Consider the following 18,889-nt stretch of genomic DNA (forward strand, 5'->3'; position numbering starts at 1 on the left):
GAGTGTTTCTATAGAGACCATTTTCTTTTTACTTTGCTTTTAGAAAATCTTGTCTCACAGTCTTTTAGAGGATACTGAGGATGATAACTATTGGAGAAAGACTGAAGAAAGAAGGTACTAGGGATGTGAGCTATTGTGGTTGCTTTTGCTGATGACAAAGCAACACGCACACAGAAGGAGAGAGGGGGGAAAAATAACTGTGTAGAATGTGTAGCTTCTGCTTCTGGCTCATGCTTCAGATCATACAGTTAAAGACTGGCACAGCACCTGGTCTCCTCACCCATTGTAAAGTCTGTCAAATATCAACATGCTTAGGACTGTGCTTTTAGCTGCCTTTCTAGCATGAGAGGCACACAGCACTATCATAGAAACAAATAAGAAAAGCAGCTGTAGTAGACTAAATGAAATGATAGGCGGATGAAAAGGAGAGAGTGGGAGAAAAAAATCATATAAAATGAAAGAAAGCATGGTAAAGACTTCTGTTTAGCTGGTTCATATGACTTATGTACCTAAAGGAACCAGAAGTCTTCTTTTCAATCTCTAGTTGGGCCATCTATCATCAAAGAGGTGATAAAAACTGATACTGATCCTGGATGCTCCTTCTAGCCTACCCACCTGCCCAAAACCTCTGATTAGAGAAAAGGTCTAAAATTAGTGGAGTAGCTCTTCTTTTCATCAATTTATTTACCAGTGTGAACTAAGCTCCAGGATAAAAATTTTAGTTAATTCGTTTCCATATCTTTACATCTCGTGTTCACTAGTTATAAGAATATGGTTTTGATTTGAGTGCCCTATTTTGGGTTTTGCTAAATGTTTTCTCTACCATGGTCTTTTAATGACATTTCTAACCAATGTAATCTAACAAGTGAAGTTGGATTTTCATTATTTGGACAAACATGCAGCCCTTGTCTTAGGGAACATAATTGCATTAATAGAATACTTTCATTTTGGGATTCTAAACAAAATTAAAAACCACTAAGTAAACCACGAGCATCTCAATATCTTTCTGAGAGCATGCTAGTGCTGGCTTTCCCCCTCCCTCCATCTCTCTTTTTCTTATATGAAAAAATAGTACTCAAGAAGATGATGCAACTTTCTGAAGATCATTCAAGATGTTGTGGCAGAGCCTGGAGCTCTTGGCTCATGTCCTTGTAATCCAGGCAATGAATTAATCTTCTTTAGAGTATTTTAACTAAAAGACAAATGCTTGTAGGCAATGTGAGTAAGACTTATTTTTAATTAAAAAATCCTTTATTTTTAAAAATTTTCTCCTGGGCTCAGAAGCATAACTATATAATCTTTCATGATTTTGCTTTAAAAGCCTAACTTATTTTAAAATTGCATAATCTTGTTTCATGGTTGCAGTTTTAAGTAAGCAAATCTAAAATAGTCATGAGGCAACATAACCAGCTGCTTGGTATTTCTGCTGAGCACTGTGCTGTTGTACTAGATGCCATTAACATTTTGCAAGTGTGACTGAATACGAAATGAAGAGTTTCTGTGTAGCGAGTACTTGTATTTTTATAAAGACTTGGTTGGGGATCCATGGCAGTGATCATGGCAATACTGCTTTCAATTATATATCTTCATAGAAGTTAGAACCTCTATGGATTAGATTTTTGTAAATACAGAGGTGGAGTTTGTTCCTTAATAATGTGCAATGCACTGACTAAAACACAGGCAAATAACTGAGAAAAATCCTTTCATATTAATATTATCTTATTAAAATTGTTTGTTGTACAGCTATACACTGAAGAGCAAGAAATTGTTAAAATTAATGGCAGGTATTTCAGTTTAAGAAAAAAAGCAAAAACAACCAAACAGAAAACCATTAAGAATAAGTTGGCCTCATAGAAAACAAAGTTAATCTGTCATCATTCAAGAGATTTTCTTTCTTTCTGCTCCCTGTCCATTAATATAACATGGAAAAAGATGGGCTATATTGCTGATTAAGAAAACAACTCTGTGGGTGCTAACCAGTATCACACCTTTGTTTTGTAATGGCCAGTGATGTGCTGCCTTCTAGCCCCTAGCTGATTATTATCAATTAGATTCAGAGATGGATTTTGCTGAAAATGTTTTTGTTGCTGTGCTGCAGTCTCTGCTGCCTCTCTTGTACCTTGAACATCTTGGAGAACGTCACAGAAGGTGCTGCAAATGCTGCTTGGCACAATGTCCTTCCTGAGTCAGTGAGACTTCCCTGGTGAGAGAGGCTGATGAGCTGCTGAAAAAGGCAGCTGAGTAGTGTGATGGATGGGGAGACATAAGACACTGATAGAGAACCATTTTGTGAAAACAGCTGAGGGTTTTTTCCCTGTTTTTCTTCCCTCCATTCCTTCCCTGAATGGAGAGTGTGAAGAGTGCAGAAACATGTGCTGATTCACATATATTTTAACTGGATCAGGAGGTAGTGTCTACACTTGTATCAACAGTAGGGCATCACAATAAGAAGTAGTACAATTAAAAAAGAAATCAACATTTTCTTAGCGGCTTAGTGTATTAAGTCATTAGGAGAACAGTCATTTGAGTCCAGCACTGCACTGAAGGCATTTTTTTTTACCCATGTTCTTGCCCAGTAGTGCTGAAGGGATCTCTGAGACACTTTGTCATTTAATACTTTCCTAATAAGGAAAAAAAGTTCTGGTGAGTCTGATCTGATCTTCAATATATGGGAAGATCTTGGGACAAGCTGGAAGGAATTGCTGGATACCAAGTATAACTTTTAGTTTTTAATTTTTTGCAAGAAATTATGTTTCTTTTATGGATAATTTCACATTACCATAATTTCTGTGTTTCACAGAGACTTCTGTAGGTATGTATAGAACAGAATCCTATTCTATTAATTTCACAAACTCAGATACTCAGACCAGGTAGAGGTCTTGGTACATTCCCAAATGCAACTTAAAAACCAGTACTAGATTTCCTAGTTCAGTACTCTCCCCCCATTTACCTGTTGTCACTGAAGGTGTTGTGAAAAATGGACACTTCTATAAATGTGTAGTCTTTCAGTACTCACGTCTCACAGTATTTAAATACCTTTGCAGGTATTTCCAGAACTGTATAAATTTTGGTTTGGGCATGCTCCACTGTCAACCTTGCTTGCAGACGCTGACAACCAGGATGTATCTCATGGAAATCATCCTGGCATTAGTAATATAAATAAAAATCCTCTCTTTCTCTTCATAGTTCCATATATAGAAAACTCCTCAAGAATTTGGGAGCACTGCCTCTGATGTATAAAATGAACCAAAGATATTTCAGAAATGAAGAATCAGATCCACTGTGTCCTTCACCTGCCTTGCCGACTGGTCTACATGTGTTCCTGAAAACATGCCTCGGTTAAAAAACAGACTCATGCCAGAATTTTGAAATTATGCCATTTCCACATGTTCATTTCCCATCTGAGTAGCAATGATCAGATTTAACACAGCAGAATTTCAAAGACTTCTGAGGAAATCTCATTTTTTATATGGAACCCAGTGTCACCCCCTCCCAGACAGTAGTCTAGCAATAAGGATGACAATTCATTTACCTCTGTGAGAGCTGTGGAAGGTAACTGCAAGTAAAGTGAAGCATTGTGTGGACATTATCTATTCAATTCTGGGGTTTTTTTGTATGTGTGTATGTAGTGGTTATATACAATACATATGTGCACTATATATACTCCACTGTTAGCTCACTAGTGTAACCTTGATTTCCACTCACGGCTTTCCTTTCCAAGTTGATGTTGCTGTTTCTGGCACTGTATGGTACGTGTATGTATATTCATGAGCAAAGGACATGTATGAAAAGCTCAAATGACTTGCCTAAGAGATTCTATTTTACGAAACGTAGGTTGCAGACAATCCTCTGTTCTCTATGAAACTGGAATGATTAATAGGGTAAAAACCAGGCAAAGCAGTGGTCAAATATTAAATGGAGTTTTGGTTTTTTTTGGTTTTTTTTTTTTTTTTTGCAGACTTGCAATGTTAACTGAAATTTCTGGCCAGATCTGCCATCATTTAACCTTGTTTTTTATCCCCTAGTGTTTTCATTCTTGGTTCATTTCTAGATTTTACTAGAATTTGAAACCAAACCCAGTCTCAGTCTGTAGATTTTAGTTTAACTTACTATAAATGGAAGGCAAAACAATAAAAATCTTTGCAAAAATCCACACTATATTGCTTTAACCAGAACTTTAATGGACACTGTTATACAATATTGCTTCTTACTAAGACTTGCAAAATGAATACTGCCACTTTTTGTCAATACTGCTCCAAAAAAATGGGTTCTATGGATATGTCTGTCCCAAACACTAGGTTATCTGTTCATTATGTCTAATATATTTATGGAAGATGAGGAGTTTAGGACATAAGGGTGAAGCTAAGGTTAAATTTTCAGCCATTATTGCTCTTTCTGTCTTTCACAATTACTTCATTTCAAAACCATATCTGTTACTTAACCCTCTGCTTCATATTCTGCTTTCCTGCAATGGCTTAACTGGTGATATGAGCTCAGCAGAAAGGATTTTTTCTTCTTGTCTCTGTAATCCAGGTGTAATTTTGTGAACTTGGAATGTTGCTTAATAAAAACTGTTAGCTTTAGAGTCTAAACCTTGTGTCAGAGTTTTTTTTCTATCTTCCTTAGAAAATAGATTGAGAAATTAAGAAAGTTCTTCCAATTACTTTGGAATCATTTGGTCTTCAAATTCCTCTGTCTCCATGGAGTATATATCAGTTTTAGTTTATGTTTGTTGTCTGTATAAAAAATACCTGCTCCCTTGATGACCTACCACTTGTATTTCATGCCCAAAGGCCATATATTTACCTTTATCTCTTAAACAGGGTGTCAATCCATTATCTAAGACAAGAAGATTCCTTCAATCACAAAGCTGAAAAAGATTAATGGAAAATGTTGCTGTGATCATTAGAATTTGAATATTTAATTTTTATTAGGTGCACATTATTGTAACACTGAATCTCAACTTTAGCTGTTCAGACAGGATTTTCTGCAGTAGTGGGAAGGGACTCAAAACCCTGGATCTCTATGCAGCAACATTTTAAGAGCTGCTGAACTTTACCTTTTGTCTTTCATTTCTCACAAGCTTCCTCCCTCCATTCCTACTGACAATGCCTGGTTCTTAAATACCCTTTTGAAATAACATGAGTCAGGAAAAAGTAATTGTTAATTCCATACCTATTCTCCAGTTTAAATAAATGTCAATGCGTATATAGAATACTATTCTGCACTGGAGTAGTTAAAATGGAGGAGGTTTGAGTGCTTTGTTTTCTTTATACCAACATTCCATCTCTATTACAGGAAGAGCAATGTCATTTCAAAATTCAATATGAAGACCTATTTCATTTTGGATAATAAAAAACCAAATTTGCAGAATAACATTTTCTAACAGATAATTTACAGAGTAAGTTTTATTTTGTATTACAGTATGTTTCTCATAAAAATTCCAAAATTGCTATCTAGGATGTATTGTTCATCCCATTCAGTAGAATGGCATCTCAGAACATTTATTTTTAATGCGCAGTAACTTCTGAGAGTTCAGGGTTATTGCTATGGTGGTATAGTTTATCAAAAGGAATATTAAAAGTAGAGGAAAGGAGTGCAATCACTCTGCAGTAGGAACAGAAAATCATATGGTTCGGTTTAGAAAAACATGTTAAACATTGACATTCTGGCAGTAATAGAGTTTAACAGCCATCGTGGTGAGTCAGTGCTCAGCAAATTGAAACAATGAGAAATACAGCTTAAAAAAAACTTATGACCTACATTTCTAGTGACTGGTGATTCAGAGCCCTGGTATATTCAAGGCAAGGCACAGTGGAGGGGACTAGGTCTCAAAAACAAGGACTCTGGAATATCTCCAAGACTGAGTTACTCAAAATCAAGCCTCACTTTTTTAAAAGTGCATCACCCTCTCACATCTGATTAAAAAGTAGGGAGTAGATAATATAATTAGAATGCACATACTGCTACTTTTACTGAACTCTATGACCTCATACAGTTGATTCATTTGTGTGGCAAAGTCCTACAATGTTGATGAAAGAAAAGCTAAAATAGCTTTTGACCAACTTCCATTGATCTATATGAATTTACATCATTTGGGGACTTGGATCTCAACACACATGAAACCTGGAGCATTCACTGTAGTCTATTACCTGCCTATAACTTCTGCATGCATATCATATATATTCTTATATATATAAACCATACAATCATAGAATGGCATGGGTTGGAAGGATCCCTAAAGATAATCTAGCCCCAATCCCTGTGCCACAGACAGGAACACCTCCTCTGGGACCAGGTTACTCAATGCCCCATCCAACCTGGCCTTGAAAACTGCTGGCTTCCTTGCCCTCTCTGGCTTTCTTGCAGGCCTCCTTCAGGTACTGGGAGGCTGCTATGAGGTCTCCACACAACATTTTCTTCTCCAGGTTGAATAGCCCCAACTTTCTCAGCCAGCCAACATCATCTGTATTTACTTTATAATCATCACTATTTTTCTACTTTACAATCAACACTTACTTTATAATCATCTTGTTAACATCTGACTGCAAAACAGTCAGACTGATGTAAAGGAGTATAGCAGGGGTTGAGCTTGAACCCATGCAATGAACCAGCAGTGAGCCTAGTTACCATTTGAGACAGGCTGTTCCTACCCCTGGAGATGCTTCTGCCAGAGGACATCAAATCTGGTTTTGTTCTAATGCACACAAAAATGTGTGTCCACGCACATAAAATGTAATGATGTGCCGGCACATTGTGCATAAATTGAATGCACTGAAAAATGAGGTAAGCATAAATATCAGAAAGCAGGTATAAGAGCAAACAGAATACATTTTAAACCAGTTAGACGCCCAGGCTGAAAGGGTGATTGCAGTTGTCCCAAGACAAGGTATTATAGTTCTCATCGTATTCATGTGCATTTTTCATCTGAGCCTGGAGGTCCCAGTTTACTGTATCATAATGGGCAGATAATCTATGGATTATGTCTATAACAATCTTAACTGTCCTTGTAATGGTTGCAGACAATAACCATGTCATTTTGAGTGGGAATATCTGTGTGATCCTAATCTGGATACTTCTAGGAAGACAAATATGTTTCATTATTTGTCTTTCTTCTACAACATTCAGACATGTTTTCTCTTAATTTCTGAACTGTGGTATGTTTCCTAGTAAAGCACAAACCACACTTAGTTCCTAAACTGGTAGTTGACACCAAAATTCTCAGTGCTGGCAGGACTGACTGCAGAGATCTTCCCTTTACTTTGTTTTTCCATCTCTCCTCTCTCATGTGAGTTTCATGGTCATTCATGAAGGGTTTCTACTGTGTTGTGTGTTGACCTTTTCCTTTTGTGTTCACAGATTCTCTCTCTGATGACTCTGCTTTGTTTTCTTACATCTCTTGGGAGAGATCCTTTTTGTAGGAAGTCCTGATTAAGGCTCCCTGGCCATGTGCTGGTTTAGACATCCGATCCCTTTCCCAGTATGCATGCGATGTTCTTTGATGAAATGAGCCTTATGATTGCAAAGCCTAAATATTTGGAAAAGATGAAATGTAAGGATATTTATGGACATTAGTGAAAGGAGCAGTTTCATTTCTAAATCATCCATGTATAGGAAGGAGAACCTTGAGTTTGTGCAATAACCATATGATTATGATCAGTGCATAATGATTGCTTTTTTATTATTTGTGATTATAAATTGGATTTAACTGCTTTTTTCCCAAGTGGCTGCTACTAAGGAAATCCCACACATGCAAAAAAAGTAATGTGTTCGATGCATTTTTCTATCTTGACATGCTGAAATGAACTTTATCTCAAGTTTCCAGGCTTTGTATCACTGAACAATTCTGTGTTCCCTGAAGGGAGGTTATTTTTTGTTTGTTTGTTTTTAATTTCAGTTGTTTACATTACTGGTTTTGACTCTGGCAACTTTATTTTAATATCTTTTCATTTTGTTTTTCAGTATTTTTCTGTTTGTTAAAAATACCCTAGCATCCATTTCCCCAGTAGCAGGCAATTAAAAGATCAGGCATGTGATTTAATGATATGGTGCAGATGGGCAATCTGAGAAAAAGTAAAATATGTATTTATGTCTTACTTTGTTCCGACTTTTAAATCCATAGCACCTTGTCTTCCTCCTTAGATTAATACCAAGTAATATTAACCCATGAGACTTACATATTCTGTATCTTCTAAAGCCATGTTTAATAACAACTAATCATTACATATTTATTACTGCTTATCTCAGTTATACTTATATAACTGAGCTACAAGTGAAAGATTGAGTATTTAAATCTCTGGGCTATTTACTGATTCATGCTTAAACATTTAGTTTAAAAGTTGAACTGGAGCAATAATAAAGAAAGAAAGAAATGAAAAAAAAAAATAAAGGTAATACGACGTTTCATCTGCTCCTTGAAGTAAATTTATAATAATATCTGGTGGCAGTTGTTGAAGAATTTATTTAGTGTTTCAGTGAATTCCTGAAAGCTATTAGCTCAGCCTCAAAGTAAATAAAATTCCCTTTTCATCTTCTCCATATTTTAGTTATCTGAAAAGCACCATACAGTGCCTGTGTTATATTATAAGTCATCTTCAAGTTATTCTCCTTCAGTTCTTCGGGCCATAGTCAAAAACAATTATCTGCTTTTTTACTTAAGATATCCAGTCTCTGTGGGAGCAAGGTATCCTTGAGCACATTGCCACATCAGAAGGCTGATTATGATCATGAATGATGGTGCTGAGTCATTTTCTTTCCTTTCTTGTTGGGTGGAGGTGAAAGAGCCCAATATAGGTTTCCAGCTACCCTAAATACTGCTGTATTATTCCAATGTAAGTGAGAGTCTATCTCTAGCTAAATCCAAAAGTGAGTGCTTGGGAGAGAAGTGCTCATGTAGAAAGGGATTGCAAGAGCTAGGTTTTTTTGCTTAGGACTGTCATTTAGTTACAATTTCACTTTGAGCAAGAACTTTAAACTACACTCTGCTGCATGTGACTTATCTGAACAGTTGTTGAGGTTCTCAGTATGTATAAATCTTCCTTACCTCCCTGTTAAAAAAACCCAACCAAACAACAAAATCTCAGCATCCTATAGCCTTAATTTCTTTTCCTCTTTTTTTTCCCCCAAGCAAAAGTGAGAGTAGATTGTCTTTTGGCCAAATTCTATGCCAAGGCAAAACTGAACCCCAGAGGAAAATGAGTTGGAACCTTTGCTTGTATCTGACACTTAAAGCAATGAGTTTCTACTCAGAATAAACAAGAGACTCTCTGGAGACAAACAACCATTCTTCCTGGCAATTCCCAGCTTTAGCCTGTTAGTCCTTCTGTTTGTTTACATGTTGTTAAACAGAAGTGTTCTAAGATGATTAGAGAGCCCAGAATGCTCTCTAAGCAAGTAGTCCTTCACTACTGGGTTATCAGTGTAAATCTTGCTGATTAAATAATCCACTGGGAACTGATAATAACTAAAAACGGTGCAGAAGAGAAGCTTCATCAAGAATTTTCTACAACCTTTCCCATGATTGCCATGAGAATTTCTCTATCAAGATGATGTTGCAGGGACAAAATCTCCAGGGTGTAGGACTTTCTCCAAGCCAGAATTTGATGCTGCAGCCAGGGAAGAGAAGATGCTGATTCAACGGCTGGATTTTCACTACCAATTGATTGGCATCCAAGTAGCATGGCACTTAACCTGCCAAAAGGCTGTTGAATATGGAATGAATTTAACATCTCTTGATTTTGCACTAGCTCTACTTATTAAGGAATTAAAACAATTTTTCTCCTTTTAAATTTCTGAGAATAAAAGTAAACATCATACTTCTTTCCATTATGGGCAGAAAAATCATTTACTGAGTGCTCCATAATAGCACTTAGGTCATAAGACACACTTTCCTGACAAATTGTGATGTCATGCTTGGGTGGCAAAAGTGACAGAACAATTGAAGGAAAGAATTAATCATTGTCCAAAGTAATTTCTTTTTGGGTAAAATAGGTGTAGACTACTTTTACATCCTTTTCTTCCAGAATACGAATGGAAGTCACCCAGGAATGGAAGAGTTTTTCACTATTATTCTAAAAAATTAAATTAAAATCTTGCATTTGTCACTAGTCTTATTTAAACACTCTAATTGCATCCAAATGCAACTCCTGTTTGAAGAAAAACATTGTAAATCCAAGTGACAATGACTTGTAGAAACCTGAAAATGAGAATAAAGTTTCAAAATCGTGAAGGGATGAGCAATGTGTATAAGTTAGCCAGCTTATTCAAATAGAAATTTCCTCCTTTACCTCTTGAATCCAAACAAATAGGCATTTGGGAATTTAACTTTACATTACTTCCCACACTAGCAACAAAAGAATTTCAGCAGGAAGCAAATTCAGGACTACCTCCAAAACTATAACTGCCCAATTTGAATATATTAGATATTTGAAGGGATTGTTTGCTGGTTCTCTATCTAGATTATTTTCCTTCAGCCAGAGTAATGAGAAACCTGCTGATTCTTAGCATCTCTTGGAGCACAGCTGTAATTATTCAAGGACATGCATTCAAAAATGGAGAAAAGTGAAATCAGCAGACTGACATTTTGACCCATTTATCTAGATTGTTCTATTCTCTGCACCGAAGCCTACAATCTTTAACAGTACATCTTGGTAAAACACCTAATATTTATTCTTTAAATGTATTTATTGCCCCTACTGCATTATGATTGCCAGGCCAATTTAAAAAGAAATCATTATTCGATGGAATTACAGATTCTTCAATTACCTCCAGAGGTTTTATCTGATTGGCCTTCTTGAGGCTACAGTGTGCCAGACAGATTGCATTGGGAGTTTTAAAAACCCATTTATTCCTTAGCACCTCCATAGCATTTTAAAAGTAATAAAAAAAGTTTCACTTACTTGCATTCCATCCCCTCGAAGCATGCTTCACAAGTTTTCTTAAATTTGCTCTGGCTGCTCTTACATTGATTTCTACTTTGCCCTCTAACCCCTTTCCAGCATTCAAGAGAGGCAGCTGGTTGCCTGTTGATTATGACAGTGACTTCCACTTCTCATTTCTTGTCTTTAACCAAATGTTTCAAACTTCTTGTTGATTGCTGTAGAATGGCTTTTATGGCACCCAGCTGTAGTCAGTGCTTTGACTATGGAAATCTGGTTCCATTTAATGTGATTCAAGTTATAACAGTTTACAATAGTTTCAAAAATTTGGTAAGAATGATATTGTTGGGGGCAAATACTTTGAAGTAGGATGCAAGAAGGATGCAAGATGTGAGAGAGTTGGAGAAATAATTTCATAAATTCCTTTCATGACCTAAATTTTTATTGGCATCTGTGGGAAGATGTGATTGTTGTCTTCAAATCCGGTGTTCTCTGACTGTGTTAAATTTCCTGTCCACTTTTAAAGTTAAGGAATGTGTTTTTCCCTCTGTTGAGAAAGGTAAGGAAGCAACCAGATATATTGTCAGGGAATTATTTGTTTCCTGAAATATATCACTGGTATGATTGTTTGCTACATCAAAATTACAGCAGTGAAGTTATAACAGAGAGGAAAAAGACTTTAAACAGAAACAAAAAAAAAGTGAATACATCAACTCAGAATTTGAGTATTACTTGTTATGTGACATAGGAGTCTTTTTGACCTTAAAGATGAAAATAAATAAAAAAACCGTAATGAAGTAGCACATTGACATTTGACATCAGAGAAAGATGATCTCATCAAAGATGAAGTTATTAATTTGAAGTTATTAATTTGAAGCTATTAATTTGAGTTTATTTATTTCTAAAATAGGAAGTGAACCACAGACAAAAAACCAGTCTATTTTCATATTTTCCCACAATGCTACTCATGAAAAAGTTGATTTACATTACAGTTTAAGTAATATCCTTCCTAATTAGATGTTTTTTTAACCCCATTCATAGAATGTGACTTGAAATTAAAAGCAGAATGCTTTCCACAAAAAAAAAAAAAAAAAAAAAAAAAAGGGTCATGCTGTAGACTGCAATTACCTGGTTATGGGTTTGCACAATCTTTCTCTCCCTCCCTGGATAGTGGCTACTATTCTACAATAGTAAAATAGTAACTAAACTTCCAGTTAAGTATAAGTTTGTCAGCATTGATTGAGTGTGCCTGCATTTTGCCATTAGCCTGTTCAGATGCCTCCTCTTTGAAGAACTGGTTCAGAGAGCAGTTCCTGTCCTTCATGCTCATTAGGTGAGGGCTTGGAGGTCTTCATCCTTGGGTTAATTGCTCCCTGCAATTGGTTTGTTCTTCCAGCCTTCAGGTGACTACTCCTCTGCCTCTGCTCAAACTATTTTCAGACCTATAGTCACCAGTTTACCATCTTACTCCTATGCCTGCTGTCCCCACTACAGACTTGGTCCCTATTCTAAGGGCAACATATCTGTAATGACTTTTCCATTTCTACTGGGCTTTGTTATAATTTTTTAATCAAATCCTACCCAAGTCTAGATTGCACCCAGATATTCGTTTCATAATCCCATCTTTTTTGGAAGGTGTCTTCATGTTCCCTGTGTTTTTAAAGCCTGTGGTCTGATAGGATCCCATCTGGCTAAGACCTGTAGCTCCTCCCATAGTAAAATCCTCTGAGTGTGGAGATGCACAGCAAGATTGGATTTTCAGTTTCAGAGAAATAGATTAGAGTAATGTTTCTATTAGTTACTCCAGAAGTTTTGCGAATTGTTTCAACATCTGCTTTGGAGAGACTGCTGTTTTGCAAATACTGCCACTTGCATGTCATGGAATTGTGCTTGTTTACTTTTGCTGAACATCTATCCCATGGATGAAATTCTGGCATGTATTAAGTACAGTTTCTTTTTTCAGACCAGTGGATTTTCTTTATAAAAGTCTTTTTTGTGGTCTTGGTAGGAAATCTCAATACGGCCATGCTCTGAATTCATTTATTTCTTTGTAAATCTGGAGTCAGTTCGGAAGATGTCTGTAAAGTTGTCCTGCATTAACTTCAGTGTCACACTGACGAGGATACTGCCTACTGTCTGTCTTGGTGCTACATCTGGTCTGTCACCAGTCATGTGCATTTCCAGGTGATGGGATTGCCCTTTCCCCAACTGCTTCCCTGACAGGTGGATCCTGTAGTTACTTTAAAATACTCCAAATCCCAGTGGATAGAATAATTAGTATGGTCATTGCAACAAGCTTTCCATTGACTGCTGAACCAGTCTGTGTTTAAACTGCCATCCATCTCCTAGGCCTTTCTTGCTGCCAGCATGTCAGCTGACATTATCCCGCCTGCTCAATGGAATGAAACTGGACAATACTGGCCTCCTGCCAGCTCAGCATTTCATCACCAACTCACCTCCTAGAATCTAATTTTTTGTGGGTAACCATTTTATTCTGCCTCAGCCACTTTCATTTAAAACTCCTCAATCTTCTAAGCAATAACCTTTTTCATCTATGTGCTATAATGTTTTCTTAAGAATTTATGATTTTTTCATTCCTCTCACCCTTCCTAGTTGTGAATTGCCATATTAGCCTATTTATAGAATTAGACTGCAAATGCTCTTTGGAAGGTCCTTTTCTTGACCCCCTTCCTCTTCTACAGATAAAAAAAAAGCCTAGAAAAAAAGGACTTAACCTTTGATGAACTTGCTGCTAAAGTAGATTAGTCGTTTTCAGTTGGCAAGATTGATGCTGCTATCAATATTATTAAGTAACTAGGTATGAATTCCTCCTTGTGTAAACCCAAAGTAATAAGAGCCATTAGAGCTCCAGGCAATCCATCTCACTCTTGCCTTCCCAGTGTTCTTTCCTAAGTGAAAAATAAATTATAAAACTGTGAGACTGTTGGCTTTGTTTTTACCAGGTTTTTTTGCTTGGTTTAGGTTGGAGAACTGAGAATTGCAAACTAGTCTGAGTTGTGGCTGTGTTTCACAATTTTGGGAAAAGAATGTTGTATTATGGGTTATTGTATTTTTCAGTATTTCTCCTTGTTTGGGAGTGTTGGCAAGGTTTCCAATGAAAAGGGATTCTGAAAGCAGAGAAAAGATATACAAAATAAGTTGACTTTCAAGGAATAGTTCATGGGAATGCGTAAAAGTATCGAGGAGAATTCTTTTTGGATGTTGATTGTTTCATCTTTTCTGGATTCTTAGAGAACATATTATGGGAACCAATAGCTCAGACTTCAGTTATCTGGGCCCCCAAATTGTCTGTCACACCAGCAACAGTGGTCCCTATTCTAAACTTCGACACCCCCTTCACTTCCTATGAAATTAATGCAAAGATCTATACTGACAGTGATTTTTTTCAGTAACATCAAGAAATTTTAAGGGTGTTATTTTGAGTGCCTACATCTCCTGCCTGGATGAGAAAATTCAGTACCTTGAGTGACCTTGGCAAAAACAGAAAGGTGGAAAACACATGAAGTGAGGAAGTTGTGGAATTACAAGTATGGAGAAGTATTTTTTATTTCTTGTTGATTAGTTCATTTAATATTTTTTTTGTTAAGTTTGATTTTAGTTTTGATTAATTGACAGACATGAGATGCAGATGAGTTTTCCAAGGCAAATAATGTAATTTGCCACTCTACTTCTTTGGAATAAAGTGTGTTTCTTTTCCTTCTAAAAGACATTAAATCAGGGTTCTAAGATGTTTTACTCCTTCAAGAAAACACTTTTTCCTGAGATATTCAAAGTCAAGAGCACTTGCTCCCCTGTCACTGTCCAGATATGTAATCTTTTCTATTTTTAGGAGAAAAAATAATTGAGTCATGTGACCAATAAATGTCAGCCATAATGCAGTTGTATTGAGATTCAGGAAGTGAATAGTTTACCTCGCTGAACCTCCAGTGTTCCCACATTGCAGGGAGGAGTTATTGTGTCTTTCTTTGCTGTGTGCTTCAAGGCTGCTGGCTGTGTGCCTCAGAGAAGTTAGCCAGAGTTGGCAAAAAGTCTGTTTTAGAAGGGCTGGAGAGTGTCCAAGGGTATCCATGACCCTTTGACTGAGCACTAAACTATACAAGGAAGTGAAAGAATAGATATGGCATTATTTTGGCAACCGGTGCAGAACTGCCTGTGCCTGTCAGCATTTTCAGGGCCACCATGACTTCTGGTCTAAACAGAGCTTAGAACTTGTTGAAATACTTTTCTTCATTTCTTCCTCTTTTGGAGATTTTCTGGGATTTTCAGTTTTGTCTTCTGATATACCTTTACTAGATCAGGAAGATAAGCCTTCCTCTACCTGAAATTTGAAGGTGCAATTGCGAACTTCAAGTCAGCTTTCATGCCATTTAATTGTGGGCATAAATGAGAGGATCTAGCCAAGTAATAATTCAATTAACAAGTAGGTGGGAGCCCAGCCTTTCTACCTTTCCGTATATGTATCTGCCATCCTAGATTGTCAGCTGAGTTGGCCTGTTTACCAAATGAGTTACTATTTTGATAATACTTTTCTTCCTTTGCTATATATAAAGAAAGTAAGAAAAACGTTTGCTTATTACATTTAGATCAACTGCACTATACTGTTCTTTACTGTCAAATGTCGTAATTCTCCATATCAATGTTTTGTTTGGTTAGATCTGCTGATGTCGCAGTTTTTCGTGTTTTGCTTGTGTTTGATGTTCAGAGTGTGCTGTAACTTAAGCTGTACAAAGCCTGAAGCAGAATTTAAAAGATGTGCAGGAGTCTCACACAACCCTTGATGTGTTTTAAAATCTGTTGCCTGTGAGAATGAACTAAATGATGATGCATTTGCTGATGGCTGGGGCAAGGGATTCTGCATATGATGAAACTGAAGAGACTTGTGTGGAAGTTCTTGCTTAATTACTCCATTGTGGTCTCCACCAATTACATAAAAGTAGTTTGATTTTGTGAAAGCCCGAAAGGGATTTTTATCTTCAAAAGGAGGCTGATCCTTTTTCTACTCAATAAACTGTATTTTGAAGCCCTGTGTATGAACCATGAAAGTCACAGCACTTCTTTGTCAACACTATTGATTTCATACCATTTAGAAGACTGCAGTGAAAGTTTTTCCTGGAGGCAGCTCCTGGAGGCATCAAAAATTTTTCTGGGATGGCATTTCACACTCTACATAAGCATTTCTGGAAAAGTGGGGAATGTGCTATGTGGAAATGAAGATAACCAACTTAATATAATTTGTTAATAATCTAATATTCTATGACAATATTTCTCCTAGCTTATAATTTTTCCAGATTACTCATGTGAGGAAGCCATCTTTTCTAACCTCCTTTTCCCCTTTCTACTCAAATTTGAAATTATTCTACAAAATGTCCAGTAGGCTCCAGGTTAACCTCAGCAGTTCTGCTTCAGATTGCAGCCAATTCATTACCAACACGAAGCAGACTGGCACAAAGCTTCTGTTAGCCTGTAAATCAGATTCTCAGGAACAGACCCATACCTCTGTAAGGACTGAATGAGAAACCATATATCCGAAAGCAAAGTCTGAATTAATAAAAAACTATATGAGTTTTAAAAGTTAGAGCATTAGCTGGTCCTCAGAGAACAGTATTAAATCTTTGACTGAGTTCCGTCAGTTTCTATCTGAGAGTATGGAAAGGTAAAAATATTGTGGTCTTAGAAAATCTTGACATAAGCTGGAAATCAGACTTTTGGCATGAGTGAGCAGTCATGAAAATCTGTGTGGGAAGAATGTTGCTAGTGGTAAGGAGGCATTGAGGGGGAGCATACTAATGGATGACAGGGAATCAACCAAGAAAACCATCAAATGGACTGCATGTGGAAAAAACCCAAAATATTGTGAAGCTGTTATAACCAAAGCACTGTTTTAAATCCCAAATATCAGAATGAAGATCCAGGAAAACAGATTTCTCTACCATTACTTTAGTCATGATGTAAGTGAGTGGTGGTCAATTATTCAAATCTTTCGGCACCTCTCTGAGTCCTATTGATGTTTTAAGGCCTGTTCTACTCTTTGCATCACTGTTAAAATCTGACTGGAAAGGTAGATTTCAATGATGACATTTGGTGAGCAGAAATCATAAGAATACAGTCCACTAGCAGTTGCACTGAACAGTTGCACTTTTCTAAGCTAGTTTATGAAGAATGACAGTGTGACCCTAGAGTACTCTGGACAAAAGAATGAATCTTAATCTCACTTTTACTGCTAATGGCAATGAGTCAGGTTTCTAAGAGAATTTGTATTACAGTGAATATATTCCAGGAGAAAAGCATAATTGGAAGACAGGAAAATTAGAGAACATACTTAGAGAACAGTTTTATTTCATGTAAAGAAGCATTTTCATTTGAAGACATGCAAGGATCCATAATTTTCAAAATCATGTGCTTTTTTAGGACCCACTGCTAAACTTCTGCACTGGTTTGATATTTTTGGAAGGCAGGCAATATAATTTTCGTATTTATCTCTAATTTTTTTAGATTTTCTTTACTCCTTTGCTTTTTTTCCTCTTCCATATCCTTTGCTATTCTACTCAGACATGAGTAAACTTCCCTCAACTGAAAATGCCACTGTTCTTTTTTACCTTTACTACTTCATTCCTCTTTTTTCTTAAGGCTTTTGCTGCTGATCTCTCAGTAATGCATTTTAACTATGTGAAGCATTTGAGAAACCATATCAAAAGCTGGGTTTGTTGTGGTTTGTTTGTTTCCCCAGCATTGTAGTTAATGAATTTTAGCAGACAGATCTGCTTTCTAAGAGTTCAGTTTTCACCACAAGCTTGCTTCTGCAAGATCTCAGAACAGATTTAATAGAAATATAACCACAAAGAACAGGGTTGCTTAGGTTCTTTTCCTGTAATCAGCAGAGAGGGGTTTTTTATTTCTGGGATAAGCATAGGTTGACTGTGAACATGTTGGAAGCCCATGCTACTTTAAATTCTGCCTTTTCCTCTTCCAGTAACTCATTTCTACATGAATAAAGATATTTGTTTGGTTTTTTCCCTGAACAAATTTTCTCTATTGTTAATATCTCATGCATGTATTTTAAGGTCCAGGTGGAGAAGAATTACTACTCCTTATGGCATTTTCTCTGTGCTGCTTCCATGAAACAAGTCCAACAATTTCTGCTTACATTTTTGCTGCTTGGCAGAAAGTGTCCTCCTGGGGATTTGCTACAGACCTGGTCTACAGGCAGCAAATGTTCTAGAGCTATTGACAGTATATGTATTTTGGGGACTTGGGGCCAATGAAAAAGGAGAAAGGTCTTGCTGTAATCAGTTTAATGGTCTTGTAAGGACTCATAAATTCATACATAGTAGGTCCTTTTCTTTCCTTCAGGATTAGAATACTGCAGCTGGAGGGAGGGCTTTGAAGCTTCAGGGAACAGAGATTATTTGTTGTAGCATCCCATGAGCTCTCCCCCCTTGGCCAATCCACAAGCCCTCAGCCCTGGAAACATTAACTACTTACCACAGAGTCATCCCTCCCAAAGGGAAAAATAGTCTCCCCCATGGACTTGGTGTCACAACTTCCCCAGGTTTCCCCTTCCCCTGTCACTGGCTTGGTAACCCTGGTGGCCACCCCCTACCCCTGGAGGCCAGGCCCCTTTGCCCAGCCCTTAGCTCTGCCCCCCACCCCTTCCCCTTTATAAAATATCTGCTCCATGTGCTTCATCCTCTTTTTCCCGGGTTTGTTCTTTGGCTACTGTGTTACTCTGCTGGAAAAAAACCTTGCAAAAGAGCTTTTCTTGCCTCTATTGCTGAGCCAGTTGCTGTGAGTATTGAGTGGAGGTTTGACTGCACTGCCTGAATGGTAACTCAGCCTGCCTTTCCACAGGAGAGGCTTGCTGGGGACAGGAGATAGGCAGCAGCGCCTACCACTTTAACTCCTGCATTTTTAATTTGTCACAGAATTGTAGAATATCCTGAGTTGGAATGGACCCACAAGGATCATTGAGTCCAACTCCTGACCCTGCAGAG

Source organism: Haemorhous mexicanus, chromosome 1 (assembly GCF_027477595.1).
Source record: "Haemorhous mexicanus isolate bHaeMex1 chromosome 1, bHaeMex1.pri, whole genome shotgun sequence".
NCBI lineage: Eukaryota > Metazoa > Chordata > Aves > Passeriformes > Fringillidae > Haemorhous > Haemorhous mexicanus.